The 24,959-nt window shown below is 46.7% G+C and overlaps 1 protein-coding gene across 3 annotated transcripts in view; it reads left to right on the top strand.

Moving 5' to 3' along the window:
* The window catches only part of khdrbs2 (KH domain containing, RNA binding, signal transduction associated 2), a 907,500-nt gene that overhangs the window by 1,252 nt on the left and 881,289 nt on the right, over positions 1-24,959 (top strand). The window lies entirely within an intron of this gene.

The following is a 24,959-nucleotide window of genomic DNA, read 5'->3' as shown; positions in this document are numbered from 1 at the left end:
TGTGAGTATGTGTCTGTGGGGTTGTGTGTCTGTTAGTATGTGTGTGTGTCTGTCTGTGAGTATGTGTCTGTGGGTTTGTGTGTCTGTGAGTATGTGTGTGTGTCTGTCTGTGAGTATGTGTCTGTGGGTTTGTGTGTCTGTGAGTATGTGTGTGTGTCTGTCTGTGAGTATGTGTCTGTGGGTTTGTGGGTTTGAGTATGTGTGTATATGCCTGTGAGGATGTGTATCTGAGTCTGTGTCTGAGAATGTGCCTGTGGGTTTGTGTGTGTGTGTGTATCTGAGTATGTGTGTCTGTCTGAGTATGTCTCTGTGGGTTTGTGTGTGTGTGTGTGTGTCTGTGAGCATATGCCTGTGAGGATGTGTATCTGTGAGTATGTGTGTGTGCACATGTGTCAATGCCCGCAAACATGGCTCAATGTTAAAGATTCAAAATCTATTCCATGACTAAAGGAAGATGATGAGTTCTGTAGCTTAAAGATTCAAAATCTGTCTCGTGTGAAAGAAGATGATGGATTTTTTTTTTGGTGGTGAAAATGCATTGTAGCTTCTGAGGATTTATTTATTTTTGCTTTTGATAGGAGCTTGTTTTTTTTTTTGGTCTGTTTTCAAACATTTCTGACACCGGCCTGAGTTTCTGCTGGCTGCAAACCTGTGTGTGATGCTCAGCTTTTGTTGGGTATCTTGCTCCGTTGGGAAATGAGGGACCGAGTGCTTTAATCCTGGCTCTGTGCTACAGAGGGCAGCAGAGAGACGTACAAACCGGGGTGGAGAGTTCAGCTTCGGAGATCGATGACAATCTCGGCCCGCCAAAATAATCCATGTTAAATGGATACCTTCCTCCAGTTGAAAGCTTAATCACCATTTTGAGGATAGCTGCGCTTTAGAAAAGAAAATTACGGGGGGGGGGGGGGGGGGGGTGGTATGCATCAATTTCTCCCCCACCCCACCCAGAGTTGTGTCAATTCTTGGAAAGCAGGTGGAGTTTTTTTGTTCAACTGACACGGCCAGCGATTTAATAACACTACTCACCTCTTATGTTTCTGGCAGGTGGGAGGTATCTGGGAGAAAGGGGGGGGGGGGGGGGGCTCCAGAATGGGGCCAATAAATGGGGCATTGCGTGTGATTAGTTGGGCTATAAGCTAGCTGCTTTATAAAAAGGAATAGAGGAACCAGCGAAAGGTGCATAAAAAAGAATCCTAAGGATGGTACCAGAACTGAGAGGATGTACTTATCAGGGCAACGGGGTAGAACAGTGGTTAGCATAGTTGCTTCACGGTTCCAGGGTCCCAGGTTCGATTCCCGGCTTGGGTCACTGTCTGTGCGGAGTCTGCACGTTCTCTCCGTGCCTGCGTGGGTTTCCTCCGGGTGCTCCGGTTTCCTCCCACAGTCCAAAGATGTGCGGGTTAGATGGATTGGCCATGCTAAATTGCCCTTAGTGTCCAAAACGTTTGGGTGGAGTTACGGGGATAGAGTGATGGTATGGGCTTGGGTACAATGCTCTTTCCAAGGGCTGGTGCAGACACGATGGGCTGAATGACCTCCTTTTGCACTGTAAATTCTATGAGGAAAGGCTGTACAGATTTGGGTTCTCTTTTTTTTCTAGAAAAGCTATTAAGCTAGTTTAGTACCATGCAGTTCCTGGCTGCCTGCCTCCCGTCAACAGTATTAAATGATCTGTATTAGTGGAATATGTATCTCTGTCTTGTCAAGGACTGAAGGAATATTGCAATTTGAAATAGGCAGATGTTTGGAACATGCTCTACTTCCTCGTGGGCATCTTTGAGCAAATTGGTGAACATATAAGGCACGTTTGTGTTGCAGTTTCCGGCATGTGAGCTTATAAAGCTACCGAGAGGACTTTGCAGTGCATCAACGTTACAAACGGTGGCTGTGTGCAGTAGTTCAGGGAGGTGAGGTCGCTGTGCTGGGAACATGACCCGCATATCCAGCACTTTGCACAAGGATGGCTGAAACTGGGAGAGAGTGTTTTCTTCTCTTTCCCAACACGGAGAGGACCTGTGTCTACATATGAGAACAGTAAGAAGTCTTACAACACCAGGTTAAAGTCCAACAGGTTTGTTTCAAACACGAGCTTTCGGAGCACGGCTCCTTCTTCAGGTGAATGGAAAGGCTTGTTCCAGAAATGTTTATATAGACACAGTCAGAGATGCCCCGGAATGCGAGCACCTGCAGGCAATCAAATCATCAAAGATGCAGAGAGAGAGGTAACTCCAGGTTAAAGAGGTGTGAATTGTCCCAAGCCAGTTCAGTCGGTAGGCCTCTGCAAGTCCAGGCTTGTTGGTGGGGGCCGAATGTAATGCGACATGAATCCCAGATCCCGGTTGAGTCCGCATTCATGCGTGCGGAACTTAGCTATAAGTTTTTGCTCAGCAATTTTGCGTTGTCGCGTCTCCTGAAGGCCTCCTTGTAGAATGCTGACCCGGAGATCAGAGGCTGAATGTCCTTGACTGCTGAAGTGTTCCCCAACTGGAAGGGAACAGTCCTGCCTGTTGATAGTCGCACGATGCCCGTTTATTCGTTGTCGCAGTGTCTGCATGGTCTCGCCAATGTACCACGCTTCGGGACATCCTTTCCTGCAGCGTATGAGGTAGACTACATTGGTCGAGTCGCACGAGTATGCGCCGCGTACCTGGTGGGTGGTGTTTCCACGTGTAATGGTGGTGTCCATGTCGATGATCTGGCATGTCTTGCAGAGATTACCCTGGCAGGGTTTTGTGGTGTTGTGGTTGCTGTTCTGAAGGCTGGGTAATTTGCTGCAAACAATGGTTTGTTTGAGGTTGCGCGGTTGTTTGAAGGCCAGTAGTGGGGGTGTGGGGATGACCTTGGCAAGATGTCCATCCTCGCTGATGATGTGTTGGAGGCTGCGAAGAAGATGTCGTAGTTTCTCCGCCCCAGGAAAGTACTGGACGACGAAGGGTACTCTGTCAGTGGTGTCCCGTGTTTGTCTTCTGAGGAGGTCGGTGCGGTTTTTTGCTGTGGCGCGGTGGAACTGTCGATCAATGAGTCGAGCGCCATATCCCGTTCGTACGAGGGCATCTTTCAGCATCTGTAGGTGTCTGTTGCGCTCCTCCTTGTCTGAGCAGATCCTGTGTATACGGAGGGCTTGTCCATAGGGGATGGCTTCTTTAATGTGTTTCGGGTGAAAGCTGGAGAAGTGGAGCATCGTGAGATTATCTGTGGGCTTGTGGTAAAGCGAGGTGCTGAGGTGACCGTCCTTGATGGAGACGAGTGTGTCCAAGAATGGAACTGAATTTGGAGAATAGTCCATGGTGAGTTTGATGGTGGGATGGAACTTATTGATGTCATCGTGTAGTCGTTTCAGTGATGTCTCGCCGTGGGTCCAAAGGAAAAAAATGTCATCGATGTATCTGGTGTATAGCATCGGTTGAAAGTCCTGTGTGGTGAGGAAGTCCTGTTCAAACTTGTGCATTGTTTGCACAAGTTTGAACAGGACTTCCTCACCACACAGGACTTTCAACCGATGCTATACACCAGATACATCGATGACATTTTTTTCCTTTGGACCCACGGCGAGACATCACTGAAACGACTACACGATGACATCAATAAGTTCCATCCCACCATCAAACTCACCATGGACTATTCTCCAAATTCAGTTCCATTCTTGGACACACTCGTCTCCATCAAGGACGGTCACCTCAGCACCTCGCTTTACCGCAAGCCCACAGATAATCTCACGATGCTCCACTTCTCCAGCTTTCACCCGAAACACATTAAAGAAGCCATCCCCTATGGACAAGCCCTCCGTATACACAGGATCTGCTCAGACAAGGAGGAGCGCAACAGACACCTACAGATGCTGAAAGATGCCCTCGTACGAACGGGATATGGCGCTCGACTCATTGATCGACAGTTCCACCGCGCCACAGCAAAAAACCGCACCGACCTCCTCAGAAGACAAACACGGGACACCACTGACAGAGTACCCTTCGTCGTCCAGTACTTTCCTGGGGCGGAGAAACTACGACATCTTCTTCGCAGCCTCCAACACATCATCAGCGAGGATGGACATCTTGCCAAGGTCATCCCCACACCCCCACTACTGGCCTTCAAACAACCGCGCAACCTCAAACAAACCATTGTTTGCAGCAAATTACCCAGCCTTCAGAACAGCAACCACAACACCACAAAACCCTGCCAGGGTAATCTCTGCAAGACATGCCAGATCATCGACATGGACACCACCATTACACGTGGAAACACCACCCACCAGGTACGCGGCGCATACTCGTGCGACTCGACCAATGTAGTCTACCTCATACGCTGCAGGAAAGGATGTCCCGAAGCGTGGTACATTGGCGAGACCATGCAGACACTGCGACAACGAATAAACGGGCATCGTGCGACTATCAACAGGCAGGACTGTTCCCTTCCAGTTGGGGAACACTTCAGCAGTCAAGGACATTCAGCCTCTGATCTCCGGGTCAGCATTCTACAAGGAGGCCTTCAGGAGACGCGACAACGCAAAATTGCTGAGCAAAAACTTATAGCTAAGTTCCGCACGCATGAATGCGGACTCAACCGGGATCTGGGATTCATGTCGCATTACATTCGGCCCCCACCAACAAGCCTGGACTTGCAGAGGCCTACCGACTGAACTGGCTTGGGACAATTCACACCTCTTTAACCTGGAGTTACCTCTCTCTCTGCATCTTTGATGATTTGATTGCCTGCAGGTGCTCGCATTCCGGGGCATCTCTGACTGTGTCTATATAAACATTTCTGGAACAAGCCTTTCCATTCACCTGAAGAAGGAGCCGTGCTCCGAAAGCTCGTGTTTGAAACAAACCTGTTGGACTTTAACCTGGTGTTGTAAGACTTCTTACTGTGCTCACCCCAGTCCAACGCCGGCATCTCCACATCATACATATGAGAATTCACAGGCATTAAGGAATGAGTTATTAAATACACAATTTGGCTACATTTTAATATCCTTGTTTCTTTTTCTTCTGGAAACAATCTTGTTCCTGTTGGTCGAGGAGCAGTGGTGGTTGGTGAATCCGCTGGCACAAGGGGATGAACATGGTGATGGGTTAGGATTTGAAATGCATTGGCTAAGGGGGGAAATTTCCAGCCCCTCCTGACGGCGGGATTTTCCGGTCCCGTCGAAGTGAATAGGCTTTCCAACAGCTCGCCCCATTTTGTGCCCTGAGAGTGGGGTGGAGGCAGATTCAATGGTGACTTTGGTGGCAATTGGATAAGCACCTGAAGAGAAAACAATTGCAAGGCGACAGAGAAATGGGGTGGGGGTTGGTTGGGGGGTGGGGGGGGGGGGGGGGGGGGGGGGGGGGGGGCTGGTACGACTAGCAGAGCTACAAAATACACTTTGAGCTTTGACAAAGAGTCATCGGACTCGAAACGTTAGCTTTTTTCTCTCCCTACAGATGCTGCCAGACTTGCTGAGGTTTTCCAGCATTTTCCCTTTCGTAGCAGAGCTACTCTTGCAGAGAGCCGACCCACACATGGTGGCACAGTGGTCAGCACTGCTGCCACACAGATCCAGGGTCCCGGGTTCAATTCCGGCCTCGGGTGACTGTGTGGAGTTTGCACTTTCTCCCAGTCTCTGCGTGGGTTTCCTCCCGCAGTTTAAAGATGTCCAGTCTAAAGATGGATTGGCCATGCTAAATTGCCCAAAAGGTTAGGTTGGGTTGTGGGGATAGGGTGGAGGCGTGGCCTTAAGTAGGGGCTTAAGTAGCTTTGACAAAGGGTCATCTGGATTCGAAACATTAGCTCTTTTCTCTCCCTACAGGCGCTGACAGACCTGCTGAGATTTTCCAGCACTTTCTCTTTGGCTTAAGTAGGGTGCTCTTTCCAAGGGCCGGTACAGACACGATGGGCCAAATAGCTTCCTCTGCACTGTACATTCTGTGAAATCAAACAGGACGGGCCAAATAGCCTCCTTCTGTGCTGTAACCGTTCTCTGATCCTCTGACTCACTCATCCATTTGTGAGTGGTAACTTTGTAAGTAGGGAACCTGGTTGGGGCCTTTATTGAAACAGTTACTGAGCCTGATGTTTGGGAGAGTTGAATTAAAATGTTGGCCCTGATCTTGGGCTCCGTGACAAATGAAGAGCACCCAATGAGCATTGTGCCCACGCCTGCTCACAGATTGACTGCAATTTTGTACTGGGAACTTGCAACAATTAAAATGCCAAAAAAAGCGCACACTGCCCTCTATAGGGGATCTGGAACTTGTGCGAACAGGGCAAGTTGTTAGCTTGGCAAGCAGCCCATGTATCGTGAGCCATTCAGATTGAAGAATCCTCAGAGATTGCAGTCCAAGTCAGGAAGTTTCAGTTAGAATAGTTAATTCAATATAAAACCCAGTATGAACAGCAATAGAGAAGAAAACAGAAGCCTTGTCTTAGACCACAGTGGTCTCAAAATACACTTTTTAGCCAATGAAGGACTTCTGAAGTGTCACCCCTGTTGTAATGCAGGACACAGAATAGCCAATTTATGTACAACAAGATCCCATACACACCAATGTGATATCAGGCCAGGTTATCTGTCTTTGTGATGTTGATTGAGGAATAAATATTGACCAGGATACCAGGGTGGCATGTTGGCACAGAGATTAGCACTGCTGCCTCACAGCGCCAGGGGCGCAAGTTTAATTCGGGCCTTGGGTGACTGTGTGGAGTTTGTACGTTCTTCCCGTGTCTGCGTGGGTTTCCTCCGGTTTCCTCCCACAGTCCAAAGACGTGCAGGTTAGATGGATTGAAAATACTCAATTGCTCCTTGATGTCAAGAGATGTGTGGGTTAGGTTAGGGGGTTATTGGGATAGGGCGGAGAAGTGTGCTTGGGTGGAATGCTCCTTCAGGATCGGTGCAGAATTGATGGACTGAAGGGCTTCCTGTACTGTAGTGATTCTATAATTCTAAATTCCCCCCCCGCTGTGCTTCAATATTTTCAAATGGGACCTTTCACATCCATCTGAGCAGTCAGATAGAGCCTTGGTTCAAACATCTCTCCCAAAAGATAGCACATCTGACAATGCAGAACCCCCTCACTTTTTCATTGAAGTGTCAGCCTGGATTTTATCATCAAACGCAGGAATGCACCCTGAACGTGGAACGTTATGATACAAATGTGAAAAGCAATCAACAGAGGCACAGTTACGAATATATGTTGGTACAAAATAGCAACATAAGTAGGCCACTCGGCACGTCGAGCCTGCTCCGCCGCTCAATAATATCCATAAGACCATAAGACATAGGAGTGGAAGTAAGGCCATTCGGCCCATCGAGTCCACTCCACCATTCAATCATGGTTGATTTCAACTCCATTTACCCGCTCTCTCCCCACAGCCCTTAATTCCTCGAGAAATCAAGAATTTATCAATTTCTGTCTTAAAGACACTCAATGTCCCGGCCTCCACCGCCCTCTGTGGCAATGAATTCCACAGACCTACCACTCTCTGGCTGAAGAAATTTCTCCTCATCTCTGTTCTAAAGTGACTCATGGTTGATCTGTTTGTGTTTCAAATTCCACATTCCTGTTTACCCCTATACCCTTTGATTCCCTTGCCTAACAAGGATCTATCTACCTTTGCCTCAAAGATATTCAATGACACCATCCCCACTGCCTTCTGACGCAGAGTTCCAAATACGCACAGCTCTCTGAGAGAAAACAATTTCTCTTCACCTGTATCCTAAAAGGGTGACCCCTTGGATTAGTATGGTGGTGTAGTGGTTAGCACTGCTGCCTCACAGCGCTGAGGTCTCGGGTTCGATCCTGGCCCCGGACCACTATCCATGTGGAGTTTGCACATTCTCCCCGTGTCTGCGTGGGCTTCACCCTACAAACCCGAAGATGGGTAGGTGGATTGGCCACGCTATATTGCCCCTTAATTGGAAAAAAAGAATTGGGTCCTCTAAATTAAAAAAAAAGGGTGTCCCCTAATTTTAAAAGTGCCCCCTAGATTGGGACTCACTCACAAGAGGAAACATCCTTTCCACATACACTTTGTCAAGACTGTTCAGGATCTCATATCCTTCAACCAAGTGACCCCCTACCTTTTTAAACTCTAATGGAAACAGGCCCATGTTTATATTAAGGGTGGTTAAAGAGACAGGAAGAAAAAGTGGATTTACTTTAAATCTCCAGAAACAACTGAAATCTGAAGGACTGAAGCATCACACATGTATATAAAAGTAAATTTACAGTGCGGTGAGATGATTGGACAATAATTTAGACTTATCACACTGTTAAAATGTACTGACACATGAAGGAACAAGCTTTAACTTGTTCTGGCATGTTTATGAGGTATCCTGTGGCTACATGCCCCGATTTCCCACAATCCATGTGAAAGCAGAGTGAGTCAGTGATATACCAGCGGAAGGAAGCTTATTTGGGGGTGGGGGGGGGGGGGGGGGGGGGGGGGGGGGTGGGCAGGCCAAATCGATTTCCATATTTACCTTCCGTTGTGCAGATGTGGGAGCTTGCTGTCTGATTTCCTCCTCGATAACAGTGAGCGCTGATGACCTGACTGTTGTTCTGAAAGCAAATGCCACTCACTTTACTGACTTGGAAATATATCGGCGTTGCTTCGCGGTCGCTGGGTTAAAATCCTGGAACTCCCTCCCTGACTGGACTGTGGGTGTTGCTCAGAGCTGGCAGCGGTTCAAGAGGGTGGCTCACCACTACCTTCTTAAGGGCAACTAAGGATGGGCAATACATGCAAGCCTAGCTGATGATGCCCACATCCTGGAAATAAATTTTTTTTTTGAAATCCAGGCCAGTGTCCCACAAAAAGCCAGAGTGTGTTGAGCGCTTTTGTGGTTTTTTTTGTTTGTTACTTGCTCGGTAATTTCAGCTCCGCTCTGTGAATCAAATAAGACGGGTTTCTCCGAATTTAGCATTTAGACTAAGAAATAGAAACTGTTTTTGAGTACTTGCTGCACTGTGCGTATTTCTGATCTTTATCTTGATAAACAGCCTGGAGGGGCACTGGAGAATGTGCAGAAAAGATTCACAAGGATGATACCAGAACTGAGAGGTTATAGCGGTCAGGCAAACTTGACCAGGCTGTAGAAAAGAACGGGCTGCGCGGTGATCTGTTCGAGCCCTTTACAATTATAAAAGGTTTTAATTAGGTAGGTATAGCGAAGGTGTTTCACTAGTGGAGGAGACCCAAATTAAGGGCTGTAAATAGTTACCAATGAATCAAATAAAAAATTCAGTAGAAATATCTTTACCCAGAGCATGGCAAGAATGTGGAGTGTGTTTATACAAAGACCGGTTGAAGTGAATGACATTGATGCCTTGAAAAGGGAGGCCAGATAAACACATTGCAAGAAAGAGAATAATAGACTGATCGGGTTAAGGTAGAAGGAGGCTTGCGCTGGGAATGGACATTAACTTGCCTGGATGAGTACAGATCCAAGAATATTCAAGAAGCTCGACACCATCCAGGACAAAGCAGCCCTTTTGATTGCTTCTCCTTCCACAAACATTCAAACCCTCCACCATTGATGGACAGTGCCAGTCGTGAGTACCATCTGCAAGATGCATTGCAATAATGCGCCAAGATTCTTTAGGCAGCACCTTCCAAACCCATGACCATTGCCATCTAGAAGGACAAGGGCAGCAGATACCTGGGAACCCCACCACCTGGAGGTTCCCATCCAAGTCACTAACCACCCTGATGTGGGAATATATCTATTAACTAGCTAGTTAATATTCCTGACCCGGAATGCTGTCCATGTTTTTTTAGACGGAGGTTTGGCACCCTGGAAAACAAATGAGCTGAATTCCAGGTGAAAACCTACCTGTGAAGGTCGAATGGATATGCTTCCAATCTGGACCGATATCCAGATACAGATTTGAATGAATTCATCTCACAGATTGACACACAGTACACTGTACCAGTGATGCCTCTGAACGCAGATCAAACGGCGGAGCCAGCTTTACGGGGAGGGGTGAACACCTCCCAATCTAGCCCGAAATCTGCTAGGCTAGGTCCTTTGGGTCAGTGGCAGTTGCCAGCTTGCTGGGATCACACTTGCCTCTGTGTCAGAAGGTTGTTGGTTTGAGTTCCACTCTGGAGCCAATGAGCAAACAGTCTCCACTGAAACTCCATTGCAGTACTGCCGGCATACGCACTGTTGCCTTTTGAACGAGATGTTAAACCAAAGTCCCACCTGCCCTTCCAGGAGACGGAACGATTTCCACACTTTATAAGGAGGGCAAGAGAGAATCGGCAGTACCCTGTGTAGTGATCCTCGCTTGAGTATGTACAAAAGGGGCTGATGGGAAATGGAAGCACCACCAGGGGAAGCACCACCAGGGGGCAGCACGGGGACATATAAGAGTGATGCCGAAGGCCCTCCCCCTCACTTGGTGGATAGACGGCGAGGAGGACAGGAACGGAAGTAAAGCTCAGGGCTGTTAGTGTGGTCAGGCCTGGTTGCAGAGCATAGAGAAGCATTATCTTTACAAGTACAGTTCTGTAAGTAAAAACCTAAAGCAGTCATTTATTGTGTAGTACAATAAACCTTCCTTCAACTGCTGAACGACTTCTAGCATTCTTTCAAGAACCATAACACCCTGGTTGACATTTCTCCTTGAATCAACATCATTGAGAATCGATGATCCGGCCATGATCACATTGCTACCTGTGGGAGCTTGCTGCATAAAAATCAGCTGCCGCATTTCCCATGTTGCAATAATGGCAACGCTTCAAAAAGTACTTAATTGAGAGGCGGCACGGTAGCGCAGTGGTTAGCACAGCTGCCTTGCGCCGCCGAAAATCCAAGTTCGATCCCCACCCTGGGTCACTGTCCGTGTGGAGTTTGCACATTCTCCCCGTGTCTGTGTGGACCTCACACCCACAACACAAAGATGTGCTGGTTAGGTGGATTGGCCATGCTAAATTCACCCTTAATTGGAAAAAAAATGAATTGGGTACTCTAAATTTATATTTTAAAAAAGTTCTTCATTGGCCGTGAAGCACTTTGGACCATTCTGAGGTTGTGAAAGCCTGGATATAAATGTCAGCATTTTGTTTCTAAAGTCAGTTATTAGGAGCACAGTATGTGCGAGTCAGGTATCCATTACGCAATTATTTGGTTAAATGTAACTTTCCATGCCATTTTTGACATTTTATATTGTGGCTGTTTCTCTGTGCACTTCCGATTGGGGAGAAGTGCAGCAGAGGAAGCTCTTGAAGGAGAATAATATTCACTGGTACGTTCAATCTGAAATACCGATGGGCAGCACAGACGTATGATGCTTCAGCAAATAATAATCACGTACTCAGATCTTTTCATTGCAACCTTGCAATATGTGGATTCATAGTATGGGGTAGGCTTCTTAGAATAACAATCATTAAGTTTCCTTGTGGATGACCAGGACCTCAATTCCATTTTTCCACCTTAATTCATCCCTGCTTTGAAAATGTCAACTCCTCCCTGCATCAGCAGGCTACCAGGGAAGAGTTTCAAGTTCCGCATGCGTTTGTGTGGAAAATACAATTGTAGAGTTCAGTCGTGCGTGGCCTTGTCAGACCTGGCTCCTCCTTTGTTCTAGATTCATTGGCAAAACAAAAACGTATCTCCCTATCTACCTATTGAATTTCTTCAACGTGTTAAACACCCTGATTAGGTTCCCCCCCCCCCCCCGCACCGCCCCCACCCCCAACACCATTCATCCTTCTAAAAATCAGCGAGTCCAAGTCTCTACGCGATACACCTTCAGTACAATGATGTATGTGATATTTCAAGATTACCTTTAAAATGGCCACATTTTGGGCAGCACGGCGACACAATAGTTAGCACAGCTGCCTCATGGCGCCGGGGACCTGGGTTCGATCCCGGCCCTGGGTCACTGTCTGCATGGAGTTTGCCCAATCTCCCCGTGTCTGCGTGGGTCTCACCCCCTCAACCCGAAGATGTGCAGGATAGGTGGATTGGCCACACTAAAATTGGCCCTTAATCGGAAAAAAAAATAATGGTCACATTTGATGATGTTGACTCGGGATCGATCAAATAAATTAAACGGGATTAACTGACAGATCAGCCAAATTTATTGGCCATCCTTTGTTATTTTTCTGTAATCCTGTACAAAGCCTTTTCTGCATGTCAGAATATATTTAACTAGTTACTAATATCAATCAGTGAGGATTAGTGTTGTAATACCTATTCAGAATTATAGCTTGATGCTCTGCGCCTCTAATTATTGTAATGTTTATTTAATATTATCAGCTTTTAATTGGTTTAGGCTCAGACCGTGTTTATAAAGCATGTAGTTTGTTCCCTCTATCCTAGGTTATTTTAGCTTTTATCACTGTTGACACTTAGTTTCTTGGATGACTAGGTGAGATGAATGTATGATTGTCTTCCTTGTTCCAGTCTGGTGCAGTGGTAGCACTCACACTTCGTGATATGGAAGGCTCTGGGCATCTGTCCCACTTGAGAGCACATCAGAGGTACTGGGCGGGATCCTCCACTTCGCCGGCAGCCCGCGGATTTCCCGACGGCGTGGGGGTGGCCACAATGGGAAACCCCATTGGCCGGCTGCCAGGACGCAGGGTCCCGCTGCCGACGGGGGCGGGCCGCACCAGAACAGGGGCAGCACGGTAGCATGGTGGTTAGCATAAATGCTTCACAGCTCCAGGGTCCCAGGTTCGATTCCCGGCTGGGTCACTGTCTGTGCGGAGTCTGCACGTCCTCCCCGTGTCTGCGTGGGTTTCCTCCGGGTGCTCCGGTTTCCTCCCACAGTCCAAAGATGTGCGGGTTAGGTGGATTGGCCATGCTAAATTGCCCGTAGTGTCCTAAAAAAAAAGTAAGGTTAAGGGGAGGATTGTTGGGTTACGGGTATAGGGTAGATACGTGGGTTTGAGTAGGGTGATCATTGCTCGGCACAACATCGAGGGCCGAAGGGCCTGTTCTGTGCTGCACTGTTCTATGTTCTATGTTCTATGGGTCTGGAGAATCCCGCCCACTATCTCTGAGGGGAAACAGTAAACTGAGAGCCTACCCATCTCCCGGGTGGACATAAAAAATTCTGTGGTGTTAATTGGAGGAAATTAAGGGGCATTATCTCAGGGTCTTGGTCATTTAAAAAAAAAATCTTATTTCTGGGGTTTTGCTGTGCACACATTGACTGCTACGTTTACCTACAGTACAAGGGACGTGTTCAGAGTCATGAGGGATCTGGGTGGTGGCACAGTGGTTTGCACTGCTGCCTCACAGCACCAGGGCCCTGGGTTCGATTCCGACCTGGTCCAACTGTGGAGCCTGCACATTCTCTCCGTGTCTGTGTGGGTTTCCTCCGGGTTCTCCGGTTTCCTCCCACAGTCCAAAGATGTGCAGGTGAAGTGGATTGGCCATGCTGAATTGCACCTTAGTGTACAATGGCTAGGTAGGATTGTGGGGATGGGGCGGAAGAGGGCCTAGTTGGGGTGTTCATTCGGAGGGCTGGTGCAGGCTCGATGGGCCAAATTGCTTGCCTCTGCACTGCAGGGATTCTAAGAAAGGGAGAAAATATTCACAGTGGTGAAAAAATCCAGAAGCGGAAGGTATCGATTTGAGCTAAATAGTAAAAGAGCGAGAGCCAAGAGGAAAAGCTTTTTTACTCAGTAAGTGGCTTGGAGAGGGAATACCCTGCCAGAGAGTGTGGTGGATGTTGTAATTTGGGCTCTTTAGATGTCTCACTGATGAGATCTTGAGATTTATATATTTAAACCTGAAATTTTTATTGTTAGTCTTTGGCTATTTACAAATGCCAGGTTACTGTCAGGCATGGTGCTGCTTCTCCCTGTGGGCAAGAGCTTTCTCTTGGAGTCTATTACCATGTGAATCCATGCATCACATTGTGGGCAGTGCCATTCTCCAGTCCCACACTGATCCTTGCTCTCTGCTGAGCACCTTTACATTGCAGTGGCATGCGCACAAGATCACGACATCCCCCTTCTCAATAGAAAACTTTCCTTTGCAAATGAGTGAAAATTGTCGAATGGAGAAGCAATTGATTCTGATTAAACAAATTTGCAAACCAATGATATTGATTGGAGTTGGGTATCAGCTGAAGCTCATTGGTCACACCCAAACCTCGGAGTCAGGAAGTTGCAGGTTCACGCTCCACTCCAGGAACTCGAGGACAAAATTCTCAGTTTCACGGCACTGCAGTACTGCAGGAGTGCTGCACCATCGGAGGTGCTGTCTATCAGATGAGATGTTAAATCAAGACCCCCTCCTCTTTCAGGTGGACGTAAACGATCACAAGGAACTAGCATGAAGAACAAGGGAGTGCTTCTCGGTGCTCTGGCCAAAATGGATGCCTTAGCCAATATAATAACCCCCACGAGACACACGGGGATGGCGCGGTTAACCTCCCCCTAAGCCTGGTGGAGTACGAGCTCCCCTGCTGAGGGGCATGATTCATTGCCTTAAAAGCCGGCCCAGGTAGGAGTCGAGCTGCAGAGTAGTCCCGGCTGGGATTTGGACTTTTGCACGTAAATGCTTTCCTTTTGGAAATAAATCACCGTTTGACTTGCCTTTCCGGAGTCCTCCTTGACTACTAAAGGCAAAGTCATGAAACAAAGATAAGGTTATCTGCTTGTCCTCGCATTGCTGTTTGTGGGATCTTGCTGTGTGCAAATTACCTGCCGTGTTTCCCACATTACAACAGCGACTACACTTCAAGAGTACGTCATTGGCTGTAAAGCACTTTGCGATATCCCGCAGTTCTGAAAAGTGCGATCTAAATACAACTTTTCTTTTCCAAAGCTGAGCAGAAGGTGTGACTGATTGGGAGAATAAAGAAATGGAGGTGTCAAACAGGCCAGGAGAAAATATGAGAAAGAAGCCCAGGAATGATGGATTCAACTGGAACCATGCCCAGGCTTTATGGAAAACCAGGCAACAAATCAAATGGGACGCTGAACCCTTGTCTAATCACTGGGCTGAAATTCTGAAATTCATGAATTGTTCTGTTCCCATGTAGTTTACTTCCTGACACTGAGGCATTTGGAAATATTCAGGTACTAGCCATCCCACAGTGGCTAATCTCTCAATCTTAAGAGATAAAAAATGGTCAGGCGAGAAGTCAGGACAAATCTCTTTACCCAGAGAGTGGTGAGATTGTGGAACTTGCTACCAATGCTCCCTTTAATATTTAGTGCCCATTTTCTTTTCAGCGAGAGATCCATTTGAATCTTTTCGCGTGGCTGTGCGCACACAGTGTTTACCGCAGAACAGGGCCGGAACGGTACCTCCCAGGCTGCTGTGCAGCTCTGCAGCTGCAGTACCTGTTGGGAACGTTGCTGCCTCAGGGAGTAGTCGGGGCGATTAACCTGGAATAGCAGTTAATGGGGAAACTAAATAAGTTCATAAGGGAGAAAGGGACAGAGGATATGTCAGATAGGATGAGATGAAGAAGGGAGCGAGGAGGCCCATAAGTTCATCAGGTACAGGAGCAGAAGGGACAGCACGGTGGCACAGTGGTTAGCATTGCTGCCTCACGGCGCTGAGGACCCGGGTTCGAATCCCGGCTCTGGGTCACTGTCCGTGTGGAGTTTGCACATTCTCCCCATGTCTGCGTGGGTTTCGCCCCCACAACCCAAAAGATGTGCAGGATAGGTGAATTGGCCAGCTAAATTGCCCCTTAATTGGAAAAAATAATTGGGTACTTGATGTACCATCAATTGAACACGAGACGAGTTGCTGAACAAAAGTATGGCTTTAATATACTAGATGTTAAGCCCTGCGGTCGATTACAGTAGAAGGACGACCGCCGGGAGCACTGGGTATTTATACCCCGCACTGGAGGCGGGGTTAACTCAGCCTCTCGACCAATCGGGGAGCAGTCACATGACTGGTTTCAACCAACCGGTCGAGAGGCACATGACCGACCAGGGCCAATGGTAAGCCGGTGTTCTGCACCAATGGCAGGCAGCTATGCTAATCATACCACCACAGTACTCTAAATTTACTTTAAAAAAAGGTATAGGAGCAGAATTATGCCATTTTGCCCACCGAGTCTACTTCGCCATTCGGTCACGACTGATCTCATCCTGACCTTAACTCCACCGTCCTGCTTGTTCTCCATAACCCTTCAGCCCATTACCAATTAAAAATCTGTCTAACTTCTCCTTAAATTTACTCACTGTCCCAGCATCCACCACAGTTCTGAGGTTGCAAACTTCACAGATTCACAACCCTTTGAGAGAAGTAGTTTCTCCTCAAATCTATTTTAAATTTTCTACCTCTTACCCTAAGACTTTGACCTCTCATTCAGGAATGCCCCACAAGACGAAGCATACGCTCCACGCTCACTTCATCCTTACCTTTTATCGTCTTTATCGATTTGATCTTCCCTCATTCTTCGAAACTCTAAGAGTACAGGCCCAAACTGCTCAGTCTCCTCTCATGTAGCTGGCAAACGCCTGCATGGATAGATTGGGCCAGATGACCTGTTTCTGTGCAGTGAAACATACCTAATTCCAGTGTCTGGGAACAGTGTTTATTTTGGAACTCTTCAAATTCAAATGAAGACACATGATGGGAATTTATGGCAGTAGGAGATTGTAACTGGGATGAAAAAGTGAGCATGGGGCAATATTTCAGGAATAATCACCACAGTAAGACTGAAGATCCTGAATATAAACGAATAATTGGAAAGCATGTTTGTAGCTGATGTTAGGAACTACTTCCACACAGAGTGGGCCGGAATTCTTCGTCCGTTCACACTGGCGAGAATTCTCCGGTCCCACTGCAGCGAATGGCGTTTTGGCTCAGCACCAAATTCTCCGTTCTCGCTGCAGCAGTGGCTGGTGAACCTGGATCGGAGAATCCCGGCCCTGTGGAATGATCTTCCAGGCAGGGTAAGGTAATGGAGGCAAAGCACTCAAGTTATTAAAGGGTTGTGATGTTGGGACCCTGAGTTTCTATAAAAGGCTAAGTTATATGGGACAAATGAGCTCCCTCAGGTGTACTAAACTTTGATAACAAAGAACAAAGAAAAGTACAGCACAGGAACAGGCCCTTCGGCCCTCCAAGCCTGCGCCCACCATGCTGCCCATCTAAACTAAAATCTTCTACACTTTCGGGGTCCTTATCTCTCTATTCCCAATATAGTGAATGTGATTCACACTGTATATAGTTGCCAATATCACTCCATGTATATATGTTCGTTATCTACCCATTGTAAGTGCAGTTGCACTATCCGACCACCAGGGGGAGTCACTCTGGGAGTACGCGAGAGTTGTACTGGGCTCCTCCCTTGGCTCCGCCCAGGCCTCCTACCCCTGGGACCGATGTATAAAGATCAGTGCCTTAGAGCCAGCCTGCCATTTCACCTGAATTTCAACGACGAATAGGCTGGCTCTATTGTAAGTGTATTAAAGCCTCTGTTCAGATCCAACTACATGTGTTCGCTGAATTGATGGTTCCATCACCCATCCTATTCATATATTTGTTAAGACACCCCTTAAACGTCACCAGGCACCTACTAGGTTCTGTGTAAAAAATGTCCCTCGCACATCTCTAAACTTTGCCCCTCGCACCCAAAACCTATCTTCCCTAGTAATTGACTAGTCCACCCTGGGGGAAAGAGCTCCTTTTAATTAGATCAAGATAAAACCCGTGCTGACTTTCAGGCTTAACTTTGTTCATTTGAGTGCCCTACGCGAGCGCCACAGTTAGACAGGGCACCTTACAGGCAATACAAAAATCTTAAAATAAACTCACGCACTAACCATTGTGGAAATTAGCAAGCCAAGTACAACTGCACATGGTTTATCAACTTCTATTTGAGGAGAACAATTTGTTCTCGCTGATCTGACTCTGAATATAATTTGGATTTTAACTGATCATTCCTAAATCTATGGTGATACTTCCCTACAATTTGCCCCACATGTCCCAGTGCAGCAGAGTTTGTGATCTTTAGTTAAATTCCCATTACCATCAGTAATCCAGCTGATGCAGAGTCTGAGCCATGTGATTTGTTGCCTCTGCCCTGCATTATTTTAACCGTATTTTCTGCATGTCAGAATGCATTTTGCCAGTTACCAATAAGGATTAGCACAGTGATATCTATTTAGAATTATAGCTTGATGCACTCTGCCAGTAATTATTATGTTGTTTATTTAATATTGTCAGCTTTTAATTGGTTTTGTCTCAGACAGAGTTTATAAGCCATGTAATTTGTTGCCTCAATCGAAGATTATTTTATCTTTTATCACTCCTGATATGACTAGGTGAAATGAATGTGTGGTTGTCTTCTTCACTCGGAGGCCCATTTGCTGCCAAGTATTGGTCTGGTTCAGGGGTAGCCCTCTCGTCATTGTGGATTCCAGCCCCACACTACAGACTTTGGCACATGACATAGGTCAACCCGCAGGTCGTAATTTACTGAGATGCTGCCAGTTCCCTTTAAAATCTTCTTGTACCTCTCCGGCACATTTAGAAGCTGCCATCAAAGCATCTGAAATGCAATGTTTCTGGCCTCCTTTTTGGAGTCTACTGAATTGAATCACAGAGAGTTTTCAACAAGTGTTACATTTTATTCATCTCTGTGCAGTCGCTGCATCTGAGAATGATTTAAAAATCCACAGAGAGCGCATTAACGATGGACTCACAATACAATCAGTACAAAAGCGGGCTCCAGAGAACAAGGATCTTCAATGGGAAAAGCAAAGGCAGATTCCGAGACGCACAGAGTTTTGTGACTAGAGTGTGGGAGTGTGTCAATCAGATGATGCATCAGTTAGATAGATACTGGATATTATTTACTGTGTCTATAATATAAAGGTTCTAAATTCAGCAAATAGCATCACATCGGGTATTAACTTTTCTGGGAATTGTCAGTATTTCTTGATTACATGTTCCACAGAGCATATGAGTGATGTAACTGAAAAATAATAATGTAATTGAAAATGTAAGATAGTATTCAATGGTATGTAAACCTTCTCCGATGTGAGGCTTCCTCCTTAAGTATAGGCTGCGAATTCTGGTTTACTCAGCTGTCCATACAGGTTGCAGTCATTGTGTTCAGGCTGTGCAGTGCCCACATGTTGAATAATAAGAAGCGGTGGAGTTGCTATTGCAACTGGGTTCTCTTCTGAGAGCTGGTGTGGAGGTGGTGATAAATAAAAACCTAGGCAACTCAAATTTATAATACTTAAGCAAAAGAAATCGCACCTCAGAGCAGTGCATTGTGACATGTGTTAACAATTCATATTTATATAGTGACTTCAGTGCAGTGAAACACTCGAGGAACTTCACAGAAACTTAATTGGCACGGTAGCACAGTGGTTAGCACCGTTGCGTCACAGAGCCAGGGACCCGGGTTCGATTTGCGGCTTGGGTCACTGTCTGTGCAGAATCAGCACGTTCTCCCCGTGTCTGCGTGGGTTTCCTCCGGGTGCTCTAGTTTCCTCCCACAACTCCCGAAAGACATGTTGTCAGGTGAATTGGACATTCTGAATTCTCCCTCAGTGTACCTGAACAGGCGCTGGAATGTGGCGACTAGGGGCTTCTCATAGTAACTACTTGTGACAATAAAGATTATTATTATTATCAAACAACATCTGACACTGGGCCACTTAATATGATATCAGGATGGGTGACCTAAAGCTTGGACAAAGAAATAAGGGAGTGTCTTAAAAAAAGCATGAGGGTTAAATTGACGTCGGGACAGCATTTCAGAACTTGGGGCCTGAGAAGGCACGGCCACCATGGTAAAGCGATTAAAATTGGGGATGCACAAGAGGTCCGAATTAAAGAACAAAAGAAGAAAGAACAAAGAAACTTACAGCTCAGGAACAGGCCCTTTGGCCCTCCCAGCCTGCGCCGATCCCGATCCTTTATCTAAACCTGTTGCCTATTTTCCAAGGATCTACTTCCCTCTGTTCCCCGCCTGTTCATATATCTGTCCAGATGCATCTTAAATGATGCTATTGTGCCTGCCTCTACCACTTCCGCTGGCAAAGCGTTCCAGGCACCCACCACTCTCTGCGTAAAAAACTTTCCACGCACATCTCCCTTAAACCTTCCCCCTCTCACCTTGAAATCGTGACCCCTTGTAATTGACACCCCCACTCTTGGAAAAAGCTTGTTGCTATCCGCCCTGTCCATACCCTTTATAATTTTGTAGACCTCAATCAGGTCCCCCCTCAACCTCCGTCTTTCCAACAAAAACAATCCTAATCGACTCAACCTTTCTTCACAGCTAGCACCCTCCATACCAGGCAACATCCTGGTGAACCTCCTCTGCACCTCTCTAAAGCATCCCCATCCTTCTGGTAATGTGGCGACCAGAACTGCACGCAGTATTCCAAATGTGGCCTAACCAAAGTCCTATACAACTGTAACATGATCTGCCGACTCTTGTACTCAACACCCTGTCCGATGAAGGCAAGCATGCTGTATGCCTTCTTGACCACTCTATCAACCTGCGTTGCCACCTTCAGGGTACAATGGACCTGAACTCCCAGATCTCTCTGTACATCAATTTTCCCCAGGACTCTTCCATTGACCATATAGTCTGCTCTTGAGTTAGATCTTCCAAAATGCATCACCTTGCATTTGCCTGGATTGAACTCCATCTGCCATTTCTCTTCCCAATTCTCCAATCTATCTATATTTTGCTGTATTCTCTGACAGTCCTCCTCGCTATCTGCAACTCCACCAATCTTAGTATCATCGGCAAACTTGCTCATCAGACCACTTATACCTTCGTCCAGATCATTTATGTATATCACAAACAACAGCGGTCTGAGCACAGATCCCTGTGGAACACCACTATTCACCTTTCTCCATTTTGAGACACTCCCTTCCACCACTACTCTCTGTCTCCTGTTGCCCAGCGAGTTCTTTATCCATCTAGCTAGTACACCCTGAACCCCATACGACTTCACTTTTTCCATCAACCTGCCATGGGAAACTTTATCAAACGCCTTACTGAAGTCCATGTATATGACATCTACAGCCCTTCCCTCATCAATTAACTGTCACTTCCTCAAAAGGATAAGGATTATAGAGATTACAGAGACAAAGTAAGTCAAGGCCATAGAGCATTTAAAAATAATTATGAGACTTTTCACATTGAGACCCGTGGGACTATCAGCAAATGTTGGCCAGCGAGCACAGGAGTGATGGATGAATGGAACTTTTGTCATGGGAATGTCACTTTAAGAAATGTTTGTCTTCTCAAGTGGCTGCAGTGATGTCATTGTGTGCGTGGAACTGGGCACTGGCTCTGCTTTTTACTTTTGTTTTGAGCTGGAAAGTGTTTTGGGCTCTGAGATTTACTTGCGGTTTTAAGTTGGCGAGTTGCATCCAAACCAAGGTGGTGTAGTTTGGTCTCTCTCACTCTCTGCATGCTATAGAATGTCTCCAGATCACTTGATAATTTCAAAGTAATACCTGTTTCTGTAAGGAATGCAAACCTACTGTTTTTGTAGGAAAAAAGCGTGTTTGGCTTATGGATGTTGTTGGGAAAGTTACTAAGGGTTACCTATAAAGTATTGTATCTTTGAGGGGTATCAGTGTTGCTAGTTGATAAGATGTTTACTGTGTATTTATAAAATGTTAACTCGATTCATAGAATACACATTGTTTTGTTTAAAAATACATAAGTGGCGGAATTCTCCGACCCCCCGCAGGGTCGGGAAATTGCCCAGGGCCGGCATAAATCTCGCCCCCTTCATGGCCAGAATTCTCCGCCACCCGGGAATCGGTGGGAGCGGGAATCACGCCGCGCCGATCGGCGTGCTCCCCCTTGGCGATTCTCCGGCCCGCGATGGACCGAAGTCCCGCCGCTGACAGGCCTCTCCCGCCGGTGGGAATTGGAGCACCTCTGATGCCAGCGGGATTGGCAGTGCGAGCGGGCCCCCGGGGTCTTGGGGGGGCGAAGGTGATCGGACCCCGGCGGTGCCCCCACGGTGGCCTGGCCCGCGATCGGCGCCCACCGATCGGCGGGCGGGCCTGTGCCGTGGGGGCACACTTTTTCTTCCACCGCCGCCACGGCCTCCACCATGGCGGAGGCGGAAGAGACCCCCCACCGCACATGCGCCGGTGGTGACGTCAGCTCCCGCTGATGCACCGGCGCATGTGCAAACCAGCGAAGGCCTTTCAGCCAGCCCTGACGCCGGATGGCAGGCGTCAAAGGACGTTGGCGCCGGTTTTGGCTCCAGTTGGCGTGACGCCAACCACTCCGGCGTCGGGCCTCCACAAAGGTGCAGAATTCTCCGCACCTTTAGGGGCTAGGCCCGCGCCGGAGTGGTTGGCGCTACGCCGGGACCCCCCGCCCCGCCGGGTAGGGGAGAATCCTAGCCAAGATCTCTGTTGCATCACACCTGTAAAGTGGGCCCTTGTGCTCCCCATAACCAAAATCTATAAACAGTTGTAAGTCAGGTGAACTCCATGATATACTTTGGTGTTCTTTAACATCCTGGCCCATAACACTTGTCATGAGTTAGGATATGGGCAATTTTGAATGATGTCATGTTTATGGAGAGTGGCTGGATAGCAATGGAGCAGCCAAGTCTCGAGAAACCTGCAGTGCAATTCAATGGTAGGAAATAGAATGATGCCCATAGTTTCCTGTAGACTGAATTTCTCCTACCAGCCATAATGCCTGCGCATAGGCACAGAAACCTCATAGCGAGCTTAAGTATAATTTGGTGAAGATCTGCGTCTCTAGTTCATCCGCTGATCAGACAAAGTGCAACGTGACCAGATGAGGGCAGAAAAAAAAATCAAACCTAGATTAGAAAAAGTATAATATTTTTTATTTCTATTTTCCAACCAGTTCATGTGAGCAACTATATAGTCCCTTGAAATGTTTGGACAAACCTTGTGAGATGAGCAATATTAAAAACACTTTTCCTTGTTTCCACTGTAGAAAGCCGTGGTGGTGCTCCATTATCATCCTTTGTGTGAGGTAGAAGGGAATTGTTGTATGGTGGTACTTTAGTCTTCATTTAATCCATCATTGTGCGTCTTTGCTGACTTGAAGAGCTGCAGCATAAACCAGTCCCGTACAATACCCTGTAGAAATGGAGAATTTGACCCTACATAATAGCACATTTGGATATAATAAGAGCTCAGTTTCTTTCCATAATTTAAAATGTACATTTTATCATCTTCATCAAAGTGGTGGCTGGCACCCACTTACTTCTCATCAGGTGCATGTCAAGATGTCAGCTGGGCTCAGTGCCAAGTTGGCACTGTGACAGTGAACAGAAGATTGGGCATTCAAGCCTCACATCATCGTATAATCTAGGCTGTTGCTTCAGGGCAGTGCTGAGGGAACGCTGCACTATCAGAACCGCTTGCCACCTCTTGACGCACTCTTAAGTCAATGCCTTGTCTCAGGTGGATGTAAGAGATCCAGTGTTTTTCCCTTAGGAAGACGAGAAGGTTCTTCAAGTGGCTTAGTCAACATTCGTCCTTTGACCAGAGGTAAACTGCTGAGTTGTGCCATTGCTCTCTTTTGGGACTTAGCTGTGTGCAGATTTGCTCTCAATTTCCTCACGTAAAGGTTTTAAAAATCATTAATTGGTAGTGAAGGACTCTGCATTGCCCTACGATATAAAAATTCGTGCAATCTCTCCTTTTAAGTCTCAGCGACATGGCATTCGTAGCAGTAGTGCCAAAATAAATGACCAGCCATGATTTACTGGGAACAAAGTTGCATTAATGCCGCACGGTCATCCAACTTGCCAGTTATCCCTGGAAAAGGTTGAAAATGATCACAGATAGCTGTAGCCTGTGCTGGAACTAAGAAATCATCTTTGTGACTTCAGCTCACAATCAGATCGGCCTTGATCTTATTGAATGATGGAACAGACCTGATGGGCCAAATGGCCTACTCCTGCGATCTGTGGTCTTGTGGCCAAATTCACAAATTGGGATGTACAGGCCTTCTTTGATGTAGTATGGCAAAGAGATCAAGATTTGCATTTAGAAAGCATTTTTCAGGATCACAGGATGCCCCACAGGCAATTTACAGCGAGTTAAATGCCTTTGAATTGTCGCCACTGATAAATATAGGCAATGGACAGCCAATTTATAAAGAACAAGATCCCACAAGCCGCAATTAAATAATGATAATCGTTCTTTTAAATGTAAGTCGAGGAATAAATATTGGCCATGATTCTTCTGTTCTTCCTTGAATAGTGCCATGAGATCTTTTATCTTCATCTAAGAGGCCAGGTGAGGATTAGGTCTAATATCTCACCTGATTTGGGTGCCTCTGACACTGCAGCACTCCCTCAGTACAGGACTGTAATGTCAAACTAGACCCTGTGCCCAATTCTCTGAGGTGGGACTTTGTGGTGGATCATAACCCTTTTTGGGATAGTTCCACATCAGAGGTAGTTCTTGATGATTCCTCTCGACTTTAGGGTAAGAAAGGCAGATCCCAAAGGCACTAATTGGTCTGATCCAATTGTCTGCAAAAGAAAGGAGCTTGCTAAGAGTATTACTATCTTCAAGGTGGCCTCTTTAACAAGTTTCAGCTAGATTATAATTTTCTGGGTATTGTTAGGGAATAACAAAGCTTTGACAAAGAATCATCCACACTCGAAACGTTGGCTCCCTTTTCTCTCCACAGATGCTGCCCAACCTGCTGAGATTGTCCAGTACTTTCTGTTTTTGATTCAGATTCCATCCACAGTAATTTGATTTTATCTATATGAATTTCCCATCTCCTCAGAATGGGTACCGTGTGCCTATCAAAATTGATCCGCGCATTGGAAGGAATTTACATGACCCAGTTTCCCTTTTTTTTAACTCAAAGGTAATGAATAGAAGCAGGGGCCAGCCATGTGGTCCATCACGCCTGCTCCAACATTCAGTTACATTGGGGCAGATCTTTTACCTCAACCCCACTTCTCTGCTCAATCCCCATATTCGCTGCTTCTCTCAGGCGTTCCAAAAATCTATCAATTTTAGCCCTAAATGT

The sequence above is a fragment of the Scyliorhinus canicula genome, chromosome 6 (assembly GCF_902713615.1).
Source record: "Scyliorhinus canicula chromosome 6, sScyCan1.1, whole genome shotgun sequence".
Classification (NCBI taxonomy): domain Eukaryota; kingdom Metazoa; phylum Chordata; class Chondrichthyes; order Carcharhiniformes; family Scyliorhinidae; genus Scyliorhinus; species Scyliorhinus canicula.
This window is presented reverse-complemented; position numbering and strand designations above follow the sequence as displayed.